This window comes from Chelonoidis abingdonii, chromosome 3 (assembly GCF_003597395.2).
Source record: "Chelonoidis abingdonii isolate Lonesome George chromosome 3, CheloAbing_2.0, whole genome shotgun sequence".
NCBI classification, from domain to species: Eukaryota; Metazoa; Chordata; order Testudines; family Testudinidae; genus Chelonoidis; species Chelonoidis abingdonii.
The window spans coordinates 31,611,777-31,629,109 of NC_133771.1; the positions used below are offsets into that span (position 1 = coordinate 31,611,777).

Consider the following 17,333-nt stretch of genomic DNA (forward strand, 5'->3'; position numbering starts at 1 on the left):
CACCAGATGAACCAGCTGCTAGCAGCCAGTTTACACCACCCAAACTGGCTCTAAACAATGAAGGACAAGCTGATCTAGGAACAGACTCCTGCAGGGCAGAACGTCACAGACTACCCTGGCACAATAACCTGCCTCCCCACATTATGGAAGTCCTACATGCATCATAGCTGCAAGCTACAGTACCATAATGGGTCAGTCACTGAGCAACAGCTCGAGGGCATTGGGACCCAACACCAGAAGCTCAAACCACCAGTTGGCATAGATAGAGCGTCGCAAGATCAAGATCTAACAGACCAAATCTGAGTACAGCTGGATTGGATACGAGGAAAGCCTACGACGTCAATGCCGCACCGTGGAGCTGTTGATGTTTGGCGCGTATACAAAGTCACAGGGCACTAGGACCTTCCCTCAGAACTCGAGTGGACTATGGAAGACAACCATGGATCACTCAAGGATTAGCTTGCACACGTGGCATCAAGTGCTCGATATACCAGGGATGCACTGTCCCCGCTGCTGTTCTGCTAGCGCTTACAACTCCTCAGCCACGATTCAAAAGGACTGCATAGGGTACAGGATTCAGGAGTGAAACTTACGCAGCCACCTCTTACATGCGATGACAGTCAAGCTGTATGCTAAGAAATGAACGATGACATGACTCCGCTCGATCCACCTGACCGTGGATCTACAGTTGAGATATCGGGATGTCATTCGCGACTGGAGAAGTGTGCCGGATCGGTACGAAGAGAGGGAGGTAGTCAAGACCTGAAGTGGGTGGAACTGCCAGCGGGCCACCAATAGCAACTACCAGACCAGGTTACAAGTACCTTGCGTCCCACAGTCACATGGGAAACCACGATGAGGACGCAAGGAAGACGCAAATCCAAGTTTCACCAAAGGATAAGACAGGATCCTGACAGCCAGCTCAGGGGGACAGACAAGCATCACGCATCGAACAATACGCCCTGCCGGTCATCAGGCAACACCTCGGATAAGTGAGCTGGCCAAGGAGACATGGAAGCTGCCGAATGTGAAGACCGGAAGCTCTCACAATGCAGGAGTTCCACCCCAAGTCCAGACCACCCAGGACTTATCCAGCCGGGGAAAGAAGGCTAGGCGCGGGGTTTCGTGAGCGTCAAGCCACTGTCCTGGATGACACCCAGAACATCCAGAGTACATCCGTAAGATGGCCCGCCAAGATTGAGCCTTGAGAGATGCTACCAAGCAACGACATGGAGGAGACCAGCAAGAAGAGTGCCATGGCCGCACAACCTGGCATGATTGTACCTCGCGTAGCGAGTGGCTGACACTGGGAAGTACTACCGGGGCTGGACCAAAAGAGCGCACTGGAGGCAACTGTCAGAGCAGCACAGGAAGGCCAACTGCAGCCCAATGGCCATTGAAGCAGGGGAATCTACCACACTAGAAGACCCCAAGGTCAGACTCGTGCAGGATGCCTCAGAGACAAGCTCAACCATAAGTGGCAGCATGTAGATGCAGCGAGGCAGTACATGAACGGCACAAACCAATGTGGCTTGGCTTGTGTACCCAGCCAACGATCTGCACAGCGTTATAGGGCTCTCCCGCCTCCAAGACCAGACTGGGAGATTCCACAGAAGGTTGTGGAGAATAGGCAGGGCTAAGATTCTGTGGGACTTCCAATCCGCACGACAGGCAGTACTGGCCAATCACCGACATCGTGTAGATGACAAGGCAGAGCCAGCGGGTTGGTGATAGAAGTATGCGCAGTGCAAGTGACCAGCAACATCAGGAGAAGGATATGAGAGCTGGGAATACAGGGCCCTGAAAGAGGAACTAGACAGGATGTGGAAAGTGAAGCCAAGTGGTCCGTGATGGTAGAGCCTCGGGGCTGTGACTCCTCAAGCTGGGGAGTTGGTCCAACAGATCCCAAGGGAACAAATCGAGCTCTCTCGTCCAGAAGAGGTGCGTGAGGACAATAGATACTGCACAGAACCTTAAAACTCCCAGCCTCTGGTAGAGGACCTGAGGTTGAGGAAGACACATACCACCCATAGAGGTGAGAGGGGAATTTTATTTTTATTTTTTTTATATTTATAACTTAAGTACATCTGACAAGCTTGACTCTAAATGGTGGATGAAACACTCAAAATGAATAGTTACTGTTCATCTTCAAACAGCCAGATTCACAGCATCACCAAAAGTTTGTTTATTTATTGGACATTTTTTCCTCAAGGGCTTAACAGACACACTATAAAAACTGTCAGAAGTCTGCCTGGTGGAACGTAGCCTTGACTGACACTACCTTAATGCACTGCCGCAATACAAACAAAACCAAAAATCAATTATCCTTGCCAACTTCACAAGAGAAGAGTTAGAGAACAAAGTTGGTACAAAGAATAAAAATATTCAAGACTACTACAGAAGGGCTTAAGTTGGGCCAGATTCATTTTAGTGCATGCAGATGCAACTCTATTGACTTTAATGGAGTTTTGCCCTTCTACAGCAAGGCTGAAATTGCACTTATGTTACATTAGGTACTTGACTTGAGTACTTCTTACTAATGGATGCTTTTTACAAATTGGGCAATAATTTCCCACTGAGAACAAACACAGTACAATGTCCCCTTTTGCAGAACCCTGCTGTCTAGGCATCTTCAGTGATCAATTTAGTTCCTAATGTATATTTGAAACTTCCAGCCCATTTTACACAAGCAGGGACCTTGTAAACATCCAGTATGATCTTGGGTTCTACAAAAAACAATAATACATCACGTGAAGCAGCAGTACAAACTTAAGTAAGTTTAAACAAACTATGGGTAAGACAACTTCCTCAGTACTACATCAGCAAAGAAGTGCTAAGCCAATATTCATAGATAACAGCAGGAGGGAAAATTGTGACTATCTAGTGAATCTGATCTCCCGCATAACACAGGCCACAGGACTTTCCTTAATTCATTCCTGACTGAACTAGAGCACCTCTTTTAGATAAACTTCCAGTTGTGATTTTAAGATAATTGCCAGTGATGGAGAAACCACACAACCCTCCAGGAAGCTCAGCAGTAAGTTGTTCCGATTTTGAAATTACCCTGACTCTTAAAAATCTGCTGAGCTTACTTTACTTAACTACTCCAAAAAGAAAGTTAATTTCAGGTTATCATGTGATTGAGTCCAACATTTACGCAGTAAGATCACATGCTGTACTAGACCCACACAGACCCAGTTTACAAGAGAAAGAATGAAGCATGGAAAGTCTAATTCTCCACTATGACTAAGCATATTAAAATCTAATTTTGCAAGCCTTCAAGTGTCATCATGAAATTAATTTATTTCACATAACTATTTTTTTCCTTCCTGAATTGAAGAGGCGATTGACAATGCCACATACTGTTTGGCCTGACTGGGCACAAACTATTGGGTTAGAGTAAAAAGAGATAAAGGCAGTATGGGATGGAACAGTGCCAGTTATATTTACCCCATTTCCTCTTTTAATGCTAAACTCTTTCCAATAAGATTAACACAATTATATCATTATACATTCATTGTTCAGGAAGTTTATCCTTCCCTTCCTCTTATCATCCTTTCTGTTGCGCTTCCCTGCTGCAAAGGATGCTAGCTATTAAAGCTATACACTGTGTATTTGGCTGCACTATAAAGGCTTTTTTTGAGGAGGCGGGGGTGGGAGGGCGCAAGAGGTGGCATTAACTACAGTACAATTCATCAAGTACATCCACAGGAAAAAACAAGCCCTTTGTTAGACTAGAGTTAAGGTTGTAAATATGCATCAATAAACACACTGGGGAAAAACGTAATAGAATATACAATAGTTTGAAGAGCTTGAACTTTTGAAAGAAAGGACCTAAAAATTACCAAAAAAAGTGTAAAATATGGGATTGCAGAGTTAAAGTACCTCGAAAAACCTTAATTTTGCCCTCATGTCCATGCTACCCTATATATGGAGGGGCCATAAAGGGGGCCCAGTGGATTTCCCAGCCATGGAATTTGCAAAATAATTTGTGACGACAGAATTTCATCTTAAAATATTATAATAATAATAATAACAACAGTTATCATAATAATAATAAAAAATATGTTTCTAATCTTTATGGTTGCAGAGAAGACCTTGAAAATGGGCAATGAGCACTTGATATACTGGTGTCTGCCTGCTCTTAAACTAGAACTTTAAAGAAAAGTCTGCAGAGAGCCTGAAACAATAGCTCCCAGAGACAGATACTGCCCCATTCAGGTCAATCACAATTCTGACTCTGCAATTTCATAACCATGGAAAATGAAGTTTTTCCCCCCAAGATGCCATGAATCTCAGCTTCTTGACTGTGGAATTTTGCTAATTCACTGCAGCACTCCCCTCTTGGGACCTGCCTGCAGCTGCCTCTTGCTTTCTGCTCACCCTACAAGAAGCAATTCATTGGAGTACCATACACACTCTTTGCATTGTTCCATGGAATCTGGCAGCAGGGATTTGGGGAACTACAGTTGGAGTTCATTTTCAGCCTGGGAGCAGGGACGAGCCACAAGCTGAGCTTCCTGGAGAACAGCACTACCGGCTGGCCTGAGGAGCCAGGGGAATGAGACACTGAAGCTAGCTACAAGCTCCACCTTCCCCAGCATACATGGGGGAGAGGTAGAGGAAAGAGGTTTGACTTGGGTGACTAGATAACATCACATGAGCTAAGGCAGAGGTGGGCAAACTATGGCCTGCAGGACCGTTCTGTCCGGCTTCTGAGCTTCCGATCAGGGAGGCTAGTCCCTGGTCCCTCCCCTACTGTCCCCTTTCCCTGGCAGCCTCAGCGCGATGCAATGCCAGCGCTCGGGGCGGCATGGCTGGCTCCGGCTGGGCGGCTGCAAGTTCCTGCCACTCTGAGCAGCATGTTAAATGGGCGGGAGTTGGATAAGGAACAAGGGGTTCCGGGGGCAGTCAGGAGACAGGGAGCAGTTGGATGGGCGGCGGTACGAGTCAGGGGACGAGGAGCAGGTGCAGTTGGACAGGTGTGGGATTCCAGGGGTGTCTGTCAGGGGATGGGGCTGTGGATAGGGGTCGGAGCAGTCAGGGGACAGGGAGCGGGATGGATAGGGGGTGGGGACCCAGGAGGGGGAGGTCAGGGGACAGGGAACAGGGCGGTTGGATGGGTTGGCGATTGTGAGGGGGCAGTCAGAGGACGGGGGCCAGGCTGTTTGGGGAGGCACAGCCTTCCCTACCCGACCCGCCATACAGTTTCGCAACCCCAGTGTGGCCCTCAGGCCAAAAAGTGTGCACACCCCTGAGCTAAGGCCTACCAAGCCAGGCTATCTAGGGAAAAGCAATCAAATTGTTTATATATTTTGCATGCATCGTAAAAATAAAATTGTTAAAAATAAAGATATATGAATTTTACATCATTGAGCATTTTTGGCAGGAAACTATTCCTTTGTCTGTGAGGGAGCTTGGGAGGAATGGGAATGTGGGATATTTTGTGAAGAACAAATGTACGTTGTGGAATTTAGGAGCTCGTGCCACAGAATGTTGTTCCATCGTGCTGCAGAGCACACAGGGTCCTGTTTACAAGCACATTTAAGATTAAAAGCGACTTCCCTCTCAATCTCTGTCTCAGAGGTTGATAGAGGGCATCAGTGACTGATTTGGGGAGTAAAGACAGTCTGAACAGCTGTTGGGAGCAAGAAGGACCAACAACCCAGGATGAGGAAAGAACACGAGTCTGAGGGAAGAAAGAGGATGTCAGGATTAGGCTGCTGCTCGGCCACCAGCCCTCCGATGAGCAGAAGTGGCATTGGCTGTACATGCTCCTCTCCTGGAAGTTGCAACAGCTGCGTCCCCATTACCCTAATCCTCCCTGTGCAAGCTTCCTTCTCTGACTTATGGTCTGTGGGCAAGGCAAGGAATTAAGGGAGAGGAAACAGCCACTGGACCAGCTGGAGAAGGAGCAAGGATGCCTTCACAACTCTTATCTAATAAAGGGTCAAGGTGTGTGCAACAGACTCATCTGACCCCTCTACAGAATTCCCACCATCCTATTTAGGCCCCTTAGCCTGCTGCCTCTCATATAGGGTTGCCACCCATCCAGGCTTTACTCAGAGGGTCCAGATTTTAGCTTCTGTGTCCAAGGGCCATTTAGAGTTGCCAGATGCGCAGTTTTCAACCAGAAAGTCCAGTCAAAAAGGGGACCTGGCAACACTAAATGACACCAAACCCAAAAGTCCAGTTACCACAGGGCTGGGGCAGGCACTGGGTCATGAACCCTCACCAGTCCCTACTCAGCAGGGGATGCCTCCTACCTGAACGCAGGTTCCTTGAGATGATCAAGCAAGCGACAGGGGTGGAGCCTTGGGGGAATCAGCAATTAGAAAGGAGGCAACCCTACTCTCATATTGCAACACCCACCTCCTCTGAAGCTCAAATACTGAGCCTGCTGTCCTGAACCTTAACGGTACATCTACACTAGAACCAGGTGTAAATTCCAACTCGAGAAGACACATCTATGCTAGTGCAATGTGAGCTAAAAACAGAAGCACAGCCATGGCAGCACCAGCAGTCAGCGGAGCTAGTTGTCTTGAGTTAGATCCCATCTGAGACCCCAGGTCTCAGTGACCTAAGCAGCTAGCCTCTCCTGCCACTCATGCTGTCACAGCTGTGCTTCTATTTTTAGCATGCTAGCTGGATCAGAGCAAGCACAGAGCTGGAATTTACACCGGCTGCTTGGTGTAGGCTTACTCTTAGAGGGAGCAGCCATGGGGGCAGAGAGTGGAAGGTGACAGGAGGATGATGCCTTAATCCTAGAGATTCTGTATCATGACATCCTAAATGCTGCTGGAAGCACAGTTTTTCTTCTACCATAGTCAATGCAGCCTCTTCCTGCCTTTAAACTGGAAGCATCGATGTTTGCTGTCAAATATTTATTGTTTAATATATATAACACCAGGAGGCCCCAATCAACATGGAGTTGGGGGCATTTTGCAGGGTATAGTACAAGCATATAGGAAAACATGGAGTTTATAATCTATGATGCCCTATCCTGCGAACACTTAAGCACAGAAGTATTCTCACTATTTCAGCTGGATTATTAAGTGTTTGCAAGATCAGGGTCTAAGTGAACAAACAGAATAGAGAAACCCATGAGTGAAATGCACAGCTATATGCTATTTAAAAAACATCACTGGCTCATATTTTTGGGGCACTCACCTGGTTGGCTCCTAGTAACTACCACAATATTGATATTAAATAAACTGGAGCTTTCATACATGCACAGTAATATCTAGGGTGGAAGAAGAATTATAAGTTTGCTCAGGCAATGCCATTCATTTTTATAACCCTTATATGTATGGCAGGTAAATCTCAGCCAAATCACCCAAACACAGAACAAAATAAATGGACCCCATAACAAGCTTTGAAACTCCCCAGACTCAGGCTCTGGTATGCTACTATGGGTGAGCAAATTCCCGTGCTAGGAAATCCTCAACTGAAGGTGTCCTGCTGCTAGCCAGAATGGTCAATACTATGAATGAAAGTGATCTATAACCAATCAGGATGAGAGATGGTCTCTCCAAGGATCAGCACCCAGACCATCCAGACTTCTAAGGATAACCACTAGCACCATGAAATGTCCCCAGCTATGCATTAGTGTAAAGGTCTGAGTAGTGGGACTTGTGTGATGAGCTCACAGCAGCCAGTCTCACTCAAAGTGGAAAGGTGCCTTCAGACCACCACAGGACTGACCTGTATGTTAAAAGGATAAAACCTAAGCAACATGCCATACTGGCCCCGCGTGGAGGGAACAAAGGCACAGATGAAAGTCAACCAATGAGGAACAGTTGCAGCCACTGCTGCTGGAGGGCAGGAAGAGCATGGATGCAATAAAACTCCCAGGAGACAAAACCACATTGACAAAAAGGTGGATTTATACCCTCAGTGACTTGTGCAGGCACTCCTTCAGCCTGCTCTTTTCGAGCATTCCCTTGACCAACAAGCATCATTTCTACCTTGCCAGGCCTCAGTCCCAGCCAATCTGCTTCCAAGCAGACTCCCTCTCACAGCTGCTCAGTGAGAAGGAGAAAGTGAGGAATCTGTTTTCAGTAACTGAGGCTACGTCTACACTACGGATAAATTCGAATTAGCTTAAACCGATCTTATAAAACAGATATTATAAAGTCGATTGTGCGCGTCCACATTAGGCACATTAATTTGGTGGTGTGCGTCCACGGTCCGAGACTAGCATCGATTTCTGGAGCAGTGCACTGTGGGTAGCTACTGTAAAATAATGAGGCCAATAATGTCGATTTCCGTCCACACTAACACTATTCCGATATAGTAATATCGATTTTAGCATTACTCCTCTCGTTTTGTAGGAGTACAGAAATCGACTTAAAGAGCCCTTTAAATCGATATAAAGAGCAGTGTAGTGTGGACGGGTGCAGCGTTAAATCGATTTAACGCTGTTAAAATCGGTTTTAACAGCGTAGTGTAGACCAGGCCAGAGGCAGAGCTCTGCAATGAAGTTCGCTCTGTGAATAGCAATGAGTGGATTGTGCAATCTGATCTATGAAGGCAGACCCTTACTTCTATGAACAGTCCCACTGAAGTCAACCAGGCTCCGCAGAAGCACAGGGGATCTGCCTGTACGGATCAGACTGCAGAATCAGGGTCTTATTTAAGGAGAATTTGCAGCACTGGGAAAGTAAAGTGTAGGTTATATCCTAATGGAAAGGAGTCTAAATTATGTACTTTTCTTTAATATGGTAAGAACAGTCTGCTCTCATTCTGTGTATTGTCAGAGGAAAAATGTCCCTTAGAAATTATGACTGATCTCTATGAAAGGCTGAAATTTACAATACTGTAACATAAACCAACATTCTCCAGAATAAGTGCTATTTTCTCTCACTTACAATGCATCAGAGATCAGGTCTGAGTGCAGAAAACAAAAAGTGATGTGAATTAGAAGTCTTCTTGCATCATAGTAACGTCAACAGGTAGCTCTAAAGACTTTTTCCTATTCTCTTTTGGGCCCATCAGCTCGGAATGAAACAGGATTAGACTCAAACAATATTCTACACATATTTGAAAAACACTAACCAGCCTGGGACTTGCTTTATCTAGAAGCTGTTGCTTCTAACAAGTATTTGACATTGTGGTTAAGAGGATTCTTCATGCTTTTGTGTTGGGGAGGGAAGGGAGGAGAAGAGGGAAACAGAGGTGAAACTCTTGCAGTCTATTTAGTTTTTCAGCATCCTGGGGGGGGAAAAGAAAAAAAAAAAAACCTCCCTAATCTCCTGGGGAAAAAAAACAAAAAACAACAAAAAAAAAACCAACAAAAATCCAGCTACCAAGCATTTCACTGGACGCCAATTTCCTAAAGGCAATCCAGATGTTTTAAATTAAAAACAAAACAAAACAAAAAAACCTTACACATAATACTCCTCTCAACTGCACAAGTGTATCTTAGGCCTTGTGTACACTAAAGAGGAAAGTCAATTTAAGCTACACAATTTGAGTTACGTGAATAGCATAACTCAAATCGATGTAGCTTAGACCTACTTACCGCAGGGTCTACACTATGCTGTGTCAACGGGAGATGCTCTCCCATCGACTCCCCTTCCTCTTCTCGATCTGGTGGAGTACCAGAGTCAAAGTCCGAGCGGTCGGTGGTTGATTTAGCGGCTTCATGAGACCCACTAAATTGACCTCCTGTGGATCAATTGCTGCAGAGTCAATCCCATCAATCCCGGCTGTAGTGCAGACAAGCCCTTAATTGACTTCAGTGGAGTTACTCGCAATTTACACCTATGTAAGTCAAAGGAGAATTAGGCCTGGTCTACACTTAAATGATAGGTCAACATAGTTACACTGCTCAGGGATGTAAGTGCCAAAGCTATGCCAGCCTAATCCTTGGGCTAGACACAAACAGGTCAATCAAAAAACAGCTATGCCACTATAATCCCTGCAGTATGGACCAAGACCTTTTGGTGTCTGCAGAGAGATTGTAAGGTCTCGTCAGTGAAAAGCTGAACCATTTACTCATACTTGCTGTGCTTGACTGGCCAGTGGCACCAGTAAAAACAACATCCTGGAAGGAAACATCAGCATCCTTAGTACTGGCACATGTTAAAATGTTCACTTAAAAAGTTCTGACTGTATTACAGAGATTAATCACAAGGCAGCAATTTAGAAAATATCTGCATTGAAACACTCATTTTATGTTATGGTATACTGGGGGATGGGGAGGAAAGGAAGACAAAAGTTAAATCTGAGTACTTTCTGTGCTACCTATTGCCCGAGGTCATTAGTTTCTAAGAAAGCCCTTAGAATCCTCCTGCAGAAAAGGGACATACATAAAACTCTGAGTGTAATAAATCCCAACCCAAAAGGAAAAGAAACAAGTGGTGTCTAATCACTACTTGCTTGCTACTATCTATTAATCCTAATTCCATGCTTATCTCGCCTCTCCTCTTTCCTCTCCACCTTCTAATTCACACCAAAGTTCACTGCTGCTAAGGAACTGCTCTCTTTCAGTGAAAAGACAACAACAAGGGTTTGCAATATAATCTGATATGCTTCACAGATATTGCTATTTTCCTTAATTAAATAGTTGAATAATTAAGTGTGTGAAAAATCAAGTGCTAGTGGTTATAAACTCACATAAAAACTTACCAAACACTCAAGTTTCATAACTCATGCTCTACTTTTTTAAAAACAGATCATTTTGCCACCACCAAACGACCTTTGTTCTAAGGAATGCAATGCGGTAAGTTTTGGGAAAGATTATTTACTGCTGAACACCCAATCAAAATAAGAGAAAGCAAGCGACACCCTCCAAACTAGGATCAGACTGTCGGCAGTACAACCACAAGCTTTCCTCCCCTACACAATGGGTGAAGAGTCAAGAACAGAGGAATTCCATTCACAATACACTTTACAGAACTGAAAAAACTCTTGAAAGTACAGAGCAACAAAGGCGTCCATTCTGTACTGATGTGCTCGTCTGCTCAGTGTTCAGGAGAATTAAAAAACATGGAAAGAAAGGCTCACAATACACCCACACAGACTTGGCTTTGGGCCCCCAGAAGGCATTCTTTTTCCCTCCCCGCCACCCACGCCACAGCCAGTTCTATATGACTTAGCACAAGACACTTGCCAACTTTCAGCCAACAATACGATACATTTCCTTAACTGAAGCCTGACCTACATCAATCTCTGTCAAGAGTAATGTTTGTGTTTTCCATAAATTACAACAGCCTACAACTTAATCACTAAAACTACACACACACATCAGGACATTTCATAATAAGTGTTCCTGGCTTCTTTTCGGGTGGTAGATTGCATACATCCACATGCTCGTGTCTGGGAAAGGAAAACAAACACACACCTTTACAAGACAATCAGTATACTAGTTAATTTGTTACACCAGAAACAGTCTCCAAAACAACAAAAATCACAACCTGACTCCTCAACCAACTGCTTGACCTTTAGCCCTTAAAGATGGCAAACTTGTCAGGTCATCTCACACTGTCAAGCTCACTTCATACTTCTAATATTCAACCTCCCTCACAAAGTCTCCATATGTCTACGCCGCACCATCTAAATGGTTTTCTAACAACATTATTGGATACTTAAAAGGGATGCCATCAATTTGAAAGTCTTCTTTCTGAAGATGTCCATATTACTATCACTGAAATATTAGAGAAAATTATTTTTCCAGGTTTGTTTACTGCATGCCCATTCAGTTGTATGACTACACCAGGGCAATCAATCTGCTCAGCTGTCTGTACAAGTATGCTGCAACAGGGGAAAGAAAATCCTCTTTTTAAAAATGCTATGGTAAAACCTGCAGAGGGCCTCAAAGGCAAGTGTAGTAGAGGCAACATTTACTTCATGTTTTTGAGTTGACTAGTTTTCAAGCAGACTCTCTCAGGTAGTTTGATCATCCAAAAATACTGAGGGAGGGGGGGCCATAAGAGGAGAGTCTATCAGTTTTCATCTGGAATGCTTCCTGCAGGAAGCATCTCTGATTCAGAGCAAAGCACACTTTGGCTAATGTGAACTAGTAAGAATTCACTGAACCACTTGGTTCCTGCTTAATCACGAAAGGATCAGACACAAAAAGGACAAGGAAGAGCTGCATACATTAGAATAGATGGAGTCACACAGTAACATTTGTGGTTTCTTCCACGTTGATAATTCAGATGCCTAAAAAAAAAAACAAACACATAGGTCTTACTAGTCACCTTACGAGTTATAAATAATACTTTTTAATAGCAATTACATATCTCAGCCAGTGCACTCCAGGGGAATTACAGTACATCTCAGATTGTTAAATCGATTCAGCCTCAGACTTGTACCTTATAGTACCACTGAAGTACTCAAGCACAAAGAATGCACTTTTTATTGTATATTTGAACCAACAGATCTCCTGGTTAAAAAATAATAAAATACCAAACTTTGAGAGACACACAAGATTTCCAAAAGAATCATTTCACCATGTATTCTTTCAGCTGTAAATTCGGGAAGCAGGCAGATATTTGACTTCAATATTCTGTTTAAGAGTACACAGATACTTTGCTATTATACTGCAAAGCAGAACATGACAACAGGCAGAAGACATATTGGCTGGGGGACTCAATGTCTTGGTTTAGAGGGTTATCACACCACCACAAGCTTGAGAGAGCTTTTGTTCAGCAATAGACTGCCAAAGTGAAGATAAAATAAGCGTATACATTTGTTCAACTTCAGAATGGCAGCATGTTATTGTAGCATTTGGAATTTCAGACATTTAAAACATTTTGCACTCATTACGGTTAAAATTAACAGCTCTGCAAACTGAAATCCTACAGTCAACCTATTGCACAGACATCTGATGCAGCATGTTACTTCATTAATACAGTCAACATGATCTGGAGATTAATTTCTGTTGGCAAGAGATAGTTTACTTAACATGAGTTAAGTTCCAGTTCTTCTCAGTGCACCCCAATTTCAGTATACGTTTTCTGATGTAGACTATGGCCAAGAGGAACTGATGCTAGATCAAAACATTTTAATACTAGAAACTGAGGGCTGAATATAGTTTTTAAAATTGGTTTCTCTTGCAGTCAAGGGAAGACAGACTTTTAGTTGTTGAATCTGACCTAAAGTCAGGTTTTAAGAAACGATTAACAGATACTCAGAAAAGCAACATCAGCATATTCTGCACTTGCGCGCACACATACGTAGGCTGTATATCCAATGCACCACTCATCACCATAACATTAAGAAAAATCTACAACCCAGAAAGTTAAGCTTGAATTACTAGCATTTCTGCCCCACTCAAGTCCAAACAACAGATACATTATCTTTTTTTTTTTTGAAATGTTACCACTTCTAACCAGTGGCTCATGTAGCCCTCCAGGAAAAACAAACAAAAACCAAAAAAAAAGTCATACCCCAACTTTAATATCATTTGGACCACAAAGTAATTATTAATTCAGAACAATAGTACCCAGCAGTCTACCACAAGGAAAGAGCTGTTAGGATGATCAGAGGTTTCCTCATGTCTCACTAGAGGCACAACGGCCCTTTCTGACAAAAAAAAAAAATAAAAATAAAATTACTATATGACCCAAGGAGAGGGGACCAATGTTTGAGTCCACCCCAGCCCCACCAGCTCAGGGCAGGGATCCAAGCCCCAGGCTGTGAGAGCCAAAGCCAAAGTCCAAGGGCTTCAGACCCAGGTGCAGGGGTGTATAACCCGAGCTCTGACACCCAGAGCTGAAGCCCTCTGGCTTTGACTTCGGCCCCAGGTGGTGCGGTTTGGGCTTTGCCCTCAGCCCCGGGCCACAGCAAGTCTAACACAAGCTCTGGAAACCTCATTAAAAAGGCCTTGCAACCCACTTTGGGATCTCGACCCAAAGTTTGAGAACCCCTGAATTAGAAAATCTCTAACATTCAGTTGTTTGCATGCTCCAAGGACCCTACTGTAAGAAAGAGAACATTGGCTACACTCGAAACTCCAAAGCGCTGCCACGGGAGCGCTCCCGCAGCAGCTCTTTGAAGTGCAAGTGTGGTCGCGGCGCCAGTGCTGGGAGAGAGCTCTCCCAGCGCTGGGGCACTGTTTACACTGGTGCTTTGCAGCACTGTAACTTGCTGCACTTAGGGGTGTGTTTTTTCACACCCCGAGCGAGAAAGTTGCAGCACTGTAAAGCGCCAGTGTAGCCAAGGCCTCAGAAGTCACAGCAATATGCTTGTGGTTCTACTCAGCTTCAGATGGTCAAAGCTGTTCCCAAAGGAGAGTGGGCAGGGTACTTCAAAGTCATAGCAGATTAATTGTTCCCATGGCTTTACTTGCCAATGACAGCAGGAAGCACTGAAGCAGTACTGGCATGAGTATGCAAGACAGTATTATCATGATAACGGTTTACTGAAACTCTCCATGGTCTTGCTAGAGCTGCATTTTAGGCGATAGGAGGTTTTGAGGCAGAATTACAATGAATGGCTCAGAGCCACTGGAAAATACCCAAAATATTGAGACGAGGAAGAGGAGAGAGTGCATTCTCAATCTCCATCCCCCTTTCTTCCTATTACAAGAATTATAGTCACAGGTTTTTGTTTGCAGTTAGATACATTATACTATGATCTCATGACAAAGTTTATCTGTAAACATTCCTGGATGTGACAAAGACTCAATTAAAAAAAAAAAAAAAAAAAGCTAGTGGTGACTAAACACCACAGTGAGCATATACAGAATTTGAAGACAAAAAGGTTCCATTTCAGACACTGCATTACTTTCACTCAGGAAAGGGTTATTTGTATGGAAATTCTTTGGTAAAAACATAAATGTGCCATTTTACATACAATTTCTTGTAAATCTCAACATTTCATAATAACCTCAAATACTCATGCTCTCTTTCTACAGATCACTAAGCAAATGACAACTCTAATGCAAATGTAAATCAACAAACCCTTTTCAGCAAAGAACCCACTAAAGTGTAAAAAGGTAACTCTCTTCAGATTTAGGGTCTCTCTCACCAGCCAGCTTGGCTTTTGTTTTGCTGAGCCTCTCTTGAAGACACTAGTAAAGGACCATACAGACTTTCTGGGAGGACATTCTCTAGAAGAGTATGGCAAATAGGAAGTTCCGTTTTTAAATAGTTTGTTTAAACACAGTATAATGTTTATGCATTTGTAAGTCTGACTGGTAAAAGATTAACCACCATTAATGTGAACCCTGGGGTCTCTGCATAACTTTAATAATCATATTTTTCTGCTAAATTACACAATTCACATGCACGCCCACATACCCAAACACATACACACAAATATATACATACACACCTAGGTGCCTACCTGTAGTCAGGCAGAGAAAAAAGCAGCACTTCTCATTTTACACACCCACAGTTAGAGTAGTGGTTTAACTCTGAAATCCAAAGGCACTGGTGGAGGAATTAAATAGTAAATCTGTACAAACACGCTGAAGAGCAGACGACTTTCGTAGTTAATAAGGAAGGGTTTTGGCGAGAAAGAATGATTCACGGTGAGTTCAACAAAATGTATCATGACCTACTAGGCTTAACAAAACACCACAACATTGTTAGGAAGCTACTGGAAAGACGGGTCCCCAGAACTGCTAAGGTCACAGACCAAAGGAGAAGGAGAGTAACTCTGTTGGCTGGAACCGGGGAGGAAACGAGGACAGACCCCACCCACCCCACCTTGTAGCGGCTTCCCCGGTGGGAGAACACGGCCAAAAGATGCACGCACGTACCCCACTGATAGCTGGCACAGACTGCATTGAGTTGGAGGTTTAAAACCCAAACTTGGTGGAAAATCGCCAGCCGTATGAAAGGGGAGCTCAACTGTTGCAAAACCCTGCCCGCAGTCTGGTTACATTTCCCCTATTCCCAAGCCTAGGAGATGAGCCGATTAACTCCCCCGCCCCCAAAAGGGTAACGGGGGGGCTCACAGTGGGAGAAGAGAAAACAAGCATCAAGCCGAAGGTGGGTCCCCCTAGCAGCCCGCCAAGGAGGCACAGCCACCGCTCACCGCCCTTACCAGGTCCTGGGGCTGGGCTGGTCTCGCCGCGCTCCGGGTGCCGGGGTGGGACGCTCCCTCGCCGGACCGGCGCGAAGCGAAGCACTCGCTGCTGGGGCTGCTGCTGCTCGGCGGCGGCTCCGCTTCGGGCTGCGATCAGCGAGAGGCGAGCGAGGAGCGAAAGAGGAAATGAGCCGCCGGCTCCTGGCAGGGGAAGGGAGCGGCAGCCGCCCTGGGACCCGCGGGGAGAGTGAACTTTGCAGCCGCGGGAGGAGGGACGCTGGCCTGGCAGAGGCGGGTTGGCCGCAGCGGCGCTCTCCGCGCGGTCACTGACACTGCCCCATGCTGCGCCCCGCGCTGCCGCGGCGCAAACTCCGCGCTGGGCTCTGCCCCCGAACCCGCACTAGGCGCGACGGCCTATTGGCTCCGGGAGCGGACCAACGGCGGGCAGGGAGGAGGCGCCGTCGGGCCCGCCCCGCGCACCCGCCCCTCGTTGCAGGGGAGCCGCGGGGGGCGCTGGCGGCCGGGGGAGCAGGCGGCGCCTCCTGCAGCAGGAACCCGTTGGTCTTTCCCGCCCCAGCGCGCTGTGCCTGGGAGGGCAGGAAGTACCAAGAAGTCCTGGAAAGTAGCGGGCACAGAGCTGCCCCCGGGCGCTAGGAGCCCGGCCCGAGCAGCGCTGAGTCTTCAGCCCAAGTGCTTGCACCCCAACCCCTTCTCAAAGCTCTGGCCTACCAGCTGCGGAACCGAAACAGCCGTAGGACCCATGCAGGCAATCACAGAGCACCACAAGTCTTGCCTTTCAGCTCGTTCTGAGTAGTCACAAACTGCCCCTGAGCTGGAATCCTTCGCGGAATATTATTTTGTCACCGTGACCATGTTCAGAGCCGCCAAGAGTGGGTTCAGGCTCCGGTGAAAAAAAATTTCGAGCCCCCGCCCCGCAAGGGAGGACCGGTCAAACAGGGCTGGAGAAGCCGGCCCCGGGCCCCCTTCCGGACCGCCAGGCCCCGGTCATTTGTACCGGCTCCCCCTCCAGTCCCCACGTCGGCCGTGACCACGTTTGAATAAAAGGCAGACTGGAGAACGTTGTTAACTGCTCCTAGACAATTTGCAACAGAAAAGGGCGCTACGTTTTTGGAATAAATCCTTGGTTATGAGTTATTTCCTCAGCTCTATCCTCTGCCTTCTCTGTGACATATGAGAGTGGGAGCTTTGTTTTCACTGTGTATATGTTACTTGGACACTTGAATCCTGCATCTGAATGCTAAGATCAATAGGTTAGCAAGGCCATTCCCATTGTATGCACTTAAGTGCCAGTTTAAGCATCCTATTACAAGATTTTATTGTCCTATTAA

At 45.6% G+C, this 17,333-nt stretch overlaps 1 protein-coding gene across 4 annotated transcripts in view; it reads right to left on the reverse strand.

The window, feature by feature from the left end:
- HPCAL1 (hippocalcin like 1) overlaps positions 1-16,389 on the reverse strand; it is a 121,051-nt gene extending 104,662 nt beyond the window's left edge. For 2 of the 4 annotated variants that reach the window (XM_075063683.1, XM_032778170.2), the window contains exon 1: positions 16,003-16,386. The gene's annotated coding sequence lies outside the window, so the exon portion shown is untranslated. Of the gene's footprint in view, positions 1-16,002 lie in introns of all 4 variants that reach the window. The other 2 variants (XR_012655480.1, XM_032778168.2) reach the window with 2 other exon arrangements.
- Positions 16,390-17,333: the final 944 nt, after the last annotated feature.